This window comes from Hypanus sabinus, chromosome 16 (assembly GCF_030144855.1).
Source record: "Hypanus sabinus isolate sHypSab1 chromosome 16, sHypSab1.hap1, whole genome shotgun sequence".
Taxonomy (NCBI): domain Eukaryota; kingdom Metazoa; phylum Chordata; class Chondrichthyes; order Myliobatiformes; family Dasyatidae; genus Hypanus; species Hypanus sabinus.
In genome coordinates, this window is record NC_082721.1 from 27,369,115 (window position 1) to 27,375,724 (window position 6,610).

The following is a 6,610-nucleotide window of genomic DNA, read 5'->3' on the forward strand; positions in this document are numbered from 1 at the left end:
AGTCTCTCCACAGAAATTAAAGAATGATTCTGTACAAAAAAAAGTTGTGAGATACAATTAACATTGAGCGAGGATTTGGGATGTCGGTGTTAACATGACGGCCATCACAGAGAGAGGCTATTCAGCCAAATTCCAGATTAATGTCTGATGAATTCCATTTTCCTTTCCATTCACTAGATTCTTTAACATTTTCCTTTCCAGATTGCTTTTTAAATTTCTTCTTTAATGATGTTGAAGATTTTGCTGTAAGATTACCCACCCTTGACATTCAATGGCATTACCATCACTACACCCTTCACTATCCTCGCTTTCAGAGTTGCACGACCAGAAACTCATCTGGACCAGCCATATAACTAGTGTGGCTAATTATATAGCAGGTCACAAGCTGGCTATTCTGCGGGTGAGCAACTCTCCACTTCACACCGCAAAGCCTTTCCTTCGTGACAGAGCATGACAGAATATTCTCCATTGCCTGGATGAGCACAGCACCAAGGGACTTAGAGACATGGTGGCATAGTGGTTGGTGCTACGCTTCACAGTGGACGTGACCAGGGTTCAATTCCCGCTGTTGTGAAGACTTGTATGCTTCCTCTGCGAACTGCGTTTGTTTCCTCTGGGCGCTCTGGTTTCTTCCCACAGTCCGACGGTGTACCAGTTGGTAGGTTAATTGGTCATTGTGATTAGGCTGGGGTTACATTGGGGGTTGCCAGGCAGCGCGGCTTGAAGGGACAGAAGGGGCTGTTCTCTATTTCAATGAGTAAACAACAAAACAAAAATAAGCTCAACTCCGTTAAGGACTAGGCATGCAGCTTTGTTAACATACATCCATCGCTTTAAACATTTTTCCCTCCAACACTAGCATAGTTGGCTAGAGTGTGTACTGTTTACAAAATACACTCCAGGTACTTGCCTAGGCTGCTCAACAACACCTCCTAAACCTACAGTTTCAACTACAGAGAGCTAGGGCAGCAGATGCTTCAGACACCACCACCTCCACATTGCCCTTCAAGATGCGCTCCCGACTTGGAACTACATCGCCATTCCTTCCTTATTGATGCGTCCACATCAGGAACTCCCTCTGCAATAAAACGTGGCAACGCCGTCACCGGAGAAGCTGCTCCTGTCCAAGGTGATTCATCACCAGCTTCTCAAGAAGTGCTGGCCCTGCCAGTATTACCCGCATCCTGAAACGTGAATAAAGAGATCAGTAAACACCCTGAGAAATTCATATTCCCTGCGTGAAAATGTTTCTAATCTTTCCTCTTTGGTACAGTGCTTGCATTGGAAGCCACCCAAAATTCTATTCCAGCTAGTGACGTACTACAAGAGATTTTTTATCCCTGCCTGCTGGGTGGTAACCTGCTAGAACAGATTGCACACTTTCCAATCTTGGAACAGTTCAGCAAAGCAAGGAAAACCAGAGCTTATTTGGCTCCCAGCTAACTCTAATGTCTGTGAACATGTGTACTAATTGGGTGACTACTCGAAACTTCTACAATCTTCCTTTGCTGAGAATCCTTGTGTAAGCTCTCTCCGAAAACCCAACTCTGCTATTCTGACAGAACAAAAACATCCCTGTAGTCGACAAAGCTTGACTGACCAATTATTGTATATAACATTCATATATATAGTAAGTTTTATATAAAATGGATGGCCTTAGAAGAGATGTTAATCAATGCTTATCACTGGCGTTATAACCAAATGACTCACGAGATGGGAGACAGTAAACTGGATGGACCTGGCCTTCGTCAGTCTTGCAAACGGAGCTATGTTTATACTTCTCTTTTGCAGGGAAACACCTTTGGACACTGTGGATGTGTATGGTGCAATGAAAATGGAAGTCCTTATAAAGGACCAAGCAATTCCCACATGTGTGAACCAGTTAATCTTCATACACACACACAGATTTGCACATGTAATTCTCAGTTCGGCCAGCAGCTTAATCTAAGGGAAGACAACCCTCGGCCTGGCCAAACTTAATAAAGCTTGTTTGGGTGGATGCTGCTCGATCAAGTCAAGTCAAGTCAGTTTTATTGTCATTTTAATCATAACTGCTGGAACAGTACATAGTAAAAATGAGATGTTTTTCAGGACCATGGTGTTACATGACACAGTACAAAAACTAGACTGTATTATGTAAAAAACAACACAGAGAGAAAAAAAAACCAACTACACTAGACTACAGACCTACCCGGGACTGCATAAAGTGCACAAAACAGTGCAGGCATTACAATAAACAGGACAACAGGGCAGTAAGGTGTCAGTCCAGGCTCTGGGTATTGAAGGGTCTGATAGCTTGGAGGAAGAAACTGTTACATAGTCTGGTCATGAGAGCCTGAATGTTTCGGAGCCTTTTCCCAGATGGCAGGAGGGAGAAGAGTTTGTATGAAGGATGCGTGGGGTCCTTCATAATGCTGTTTGCTTTGCGGATGCAGTGTGTAGTGTAAATGTCCGTGATAGCAGGAAGAGAGACCTCGATGATCTTCTCAACTGACCTCACTATTCGTTGCAGAGTCTTGCAATCCGAGATGGCGCAATTTCCGAACCAGGCAGTGATGCAGCTGCTCAGGGTGCTCTCAATACAACCCCTGTAGAATGTGATGAGGATGGGGGGGTGGGAGATGGACTTTCCTCAGCCTTCACAGAAAGTAGAGACACTGCTGGGCTTTCCTTGCTGGTGTTGAGGGACCAGGTGAGATTCTCCGCCAGGTGAACACCAAGAAATTTGGTGCTCTTAACGATCTCTACCAAGGAGCCGTCGATGTTCAGTGGGGAGTGGTCGCTCCGTGCCCTCCTGGAGTCAACAACCATCTCTTTTGTTCCCTGTTACAAATCAGTACCATGAAATAACAAACACTGCACAATATACCATTAAATGATTGAGCTTTATAATTCTTAATTTGACTATATGGTTAGTAAAGAAACAAGCAAAAAAGAAAAGGGGCCCATTCTCATGAAACAGCCTAATGTGCTATGTTGGAGCTCACGGTTCTGTTCATTTGTCCCTGTCGACCTCCTCTGAGCGTAGCCAACTCTCAGACCCTCGTTCCTCCTCCACTCCATCTGGCTTCTCCACTCACGTCTTCTTTCCTCATCTCTCCCCGGCAAAAGACCACAAAATCCCTGCTCCCAGACCCACCAGAAAGAACAACATCCCACTGATTGGCTGGCATACATTCCAAAGCCCCATTATCTCTACTCATAAGCCAAACATTGCTGCTACAGAGAAATCATTACCTCATTACAGAGAAGCCATTGCATTAGCAGTGAAACCTTACAGCACATTACACATACATAAACACATGTGTATGAAAGCATAAAAAACTAGTTGAGCGATCAATCAGCAATAGTTCATTAATGATTAGAAAGGGGAAAATAAAACATGAATATTTTAAAAATACAATTCCGCACTGGGCTACGGATGGTTTCTTCACGGATGTTGTATCATTTGAGGCAGGGTTGGAATTCCTGGCATTGACCCAGGATGACAAAGTTATTTGAAGAATGGATGTAGTTTAGGGGCAGCTCAGATCCAGGCACAGAAATAGTCTGGCCTAAGCAGTATCAATCAGTTAACTTCTGGCAGATCACTGGACTAAAGGAGCAACCCCTGCCAGATTTAGTTGTGGTTGTTTCCCTCAGGCAGAGTGTGTGAATGGACAAATGCCTCTGTTCCAACCAGGTGAAGCTGACTAATTCAGCTTAGAATGAAAATAGCATCATCCACTTGCCAGAAACCCCTGGCTGTTCAATCAAAGATAGCTACACTGTCATAAAACAGATGAATGCATATCAACATTCCCTTTCTTCAGACCCACATCCCCTGCCCCTATGGACCAGTCTGTTCTTTCATTGTGACCCTTACAGATTAGGAGACCATTTGAGCCATTGTGTACGTACCAAGCTCTTTGATCTACTTTTCTCCACTCTTATGCTCTTTCTCCAGAGCCCTGCAGCCTTTTCTCTTCTGCAATTTCAAAGATCCTGGTGAATCTATTTCCAGTGCTCTGCAATACACCACACATCATGCTCAAATCCAAATCAATAACAAAGTGATTAGCTCAGTGTCTCACATGATCTCATAGTTCCTGATAACATAAAAAGAGGCCACTAGGCTCACTAGATTTAGCCCATGTTTAAAATAATAGATCTTCTGCACTTACTTCTCTTTAAATTATTCAGGCTGGCAGACCAGCGAGGATGAGGGCTAGTGCCCCCAGGTCAGCGAGTCGTTAGCATGTTCCAGCGTTGGAGTTCTGGCGGGCAGGAGGGCCTAGGGACATGTCAATGAGACCGGAATTCAAGGCCTAACGTTTGGGGGCCTAGCACTTGGAGTCCTAGTCATCAAAGAGTCCAGTGTTTGAGGCTTGGAGTTTGAGTTCCTTATTTGCTGTCATCGGCAAGTCCTGGGTCAATATCAAAGCCTGAAGGTCAATTCAACATCTGGAAGTTGAGGCTTGATGGCCAGAGCCCGTGAGAGTCCGTTGGGGGAGTCAAAGGCCCAATGCATGTGAGTCTGAGTTCATTGCAGGCTATATGCCGAAGACAGCCTGTCCTTGGGTTGGAGGACTGTCTGTGTGCGTGTGTGGGAGGAATGGGGCTTACTTTGCTGTTATTGTTTAGTTGCTCCTGTTCGGTCACTGTTGCTGCTGGTTGCGTTGTTCTGCTGAACATTGTTGACACTGGAATGTGTGGTTATTCTTGCACCAACACATCCTTACTTTGTGTGGTTGTTAACGCAAACGATGCATTTCATTGTATGTTTCAATGTTCATGGGATAAATAAATTAACCTGGATTGCCCATACGCCACCCTAATTTTTCCATCAACCATTTAAACCAGGGTGCATTTACTACAGCCCATTTTTCCATGAAACCCTGGTTGAAAGACACAGTTACAGGGAGCACGTGCAAGTTCCAGCAGATAGCATCTGAGGTCAGAATTGACCAGGAGCTCTGAGACAGTTGCACCGTCTGCTGCCCTGTCACACAGCAAGCTCTAGTGTACGGCATCTAAACTAGTTTCAACTTACACTCCCTTGGACAGCTAGGGCAAAGGTGCTGGCTGTCCACTCTATCAGATCTTCTGCATCTCTATCAAATCAGCCCTCATCCTCTTTGTTCCATAACTTGCTCCACCTCACTATTCCAGGCAACATCCTCTGTACCCTCTCCAAAGCTTCCACATCCTTTCTACAATGAGGCGATCAGAACTGAGTACACTCCGCCTGCCTGCACTGGAGCAACTTCAAGGAAGTTAAGAAACTCAACATCATCGATGACAAATCATCCCACCTGGATGGTATGCAATTCACTTCTAGAGTATTGTGCTCCAGTATATACCGTCTTTATAATACACTGATCATTCTCACCTAGGTCCTTTTGCCAGCACCTCCCAAAAGAACAACCTTTCTCACCAAGGAAAGTAATAGTACAATTGAATTGGCCACCTGTCATTTTGTATGTCCCACCCCAGCAAAAAAAAATGACACCCCTTAACTTCGAAATACATTGCCATTCCTTCACCGTGACTGGATAGAACCTCCTCTGTACTCTGTGGGAGTACTTTCACCTGCAGATTCCGATTTATTTACCACATGTACATGGAAATACAATGAAATGCGTTGTTTGTGTTTCCATCCAACACTAAGGATGTCCTGATGAAGGGTCTCGGCTCGAAACATCAACGGTTTAGACTATTTCATAGATGCTGCCTGGCCTGCTGAGTTCCTCCAGCATTCTGTGTGCGTTGGTTTGGATTTCCAGCATCTGCAGAGCTCTGCGTGTTTGTGACAGTGAAGATGTGCCGGGGCCAGCCTGGAAGTGTTGCCACAAATTCCACGCCAACATGGCACGCTCGCAATGCTCGGCAGAACACCACAGAACAAGCTGCGATACAACCGTATCAAAACTTCCTTCCCTCCCTCCCACACACTCAGTCAACCTTCCAACTCTAAGACATGCCTCCAGTCTGCAGAATCCAGCCTTCTGCCAATGGGTTTCAACTTCCAATCAACCTTCGATGGTCGGTACCGGCCCCAGCCGATGACGGAACTCCAAACTCCAGGCTTGAACGGACTCGCCATCTGACAGACCCTTGTGCCTCCAGCTCATGCAATCCAGTGGGACCACTGACCTGAGGCAGCCCTACACCCATGGACTTTCTTCATCAGCTGTCCATGTTGCTGGCCTTTGGGCACAGAGTAGAGGTCTAGACTCTGGATGACCCTCATCCCCACACCCATATCACCGGACTTTGACCACGGAGCAGAGACCTGACCTCTAACTACTCCATATCCCTGTTCTTAAACCCTAATCTGACCCTTAACTTTGTTCTCTGCCCCTGAAACGATCATTATATATTTAAGACTGCAGTAGCTCAATCAGACTGCTCACCAGAAACTTCTCGAGGTCAATTGTACATATAGAAACATAGAAAATAGGTGCAGGAGTAGGCCATTCAGCCCTTTGAGTCTGCACTGCCATTCAGTATGATCATGGCTGATCATCCAACTCAGAACTCTGTACCTGCTTTCTCTCCATACCCCTGATCCCTTTAGCCACAAGGGCCATATCTAACTTCCTCTTAAATATAGCTAATGAACCGTCCT

The 6,610-nt window shown here is 45.4% G+C and overlaps 1 long non-coding RNA gene across 1 annotated transcript; it reads right to left on the minus strand.

Annotated features, from left to right (window-relative positions):
- Positions 1-418: 418 nt before the first annotated feature.
- Positions 419-5,854, minus strand: LOC132406142 (uncharacterized). Its single transcript, XR_009516076.1, has 3 exons — positions 3,901-5,854; positions 2,496-2,823; positions 419-1,184 (listed from the first exon to the last, which is right to left on the minus strand). It is a non-coding gene; the product is annotated as an uncharacterized LOC132406142 (long non-coding RNA).
- Between the last annotated feature and the right edge of the window lie 756 nt (positions 5,855-6,610).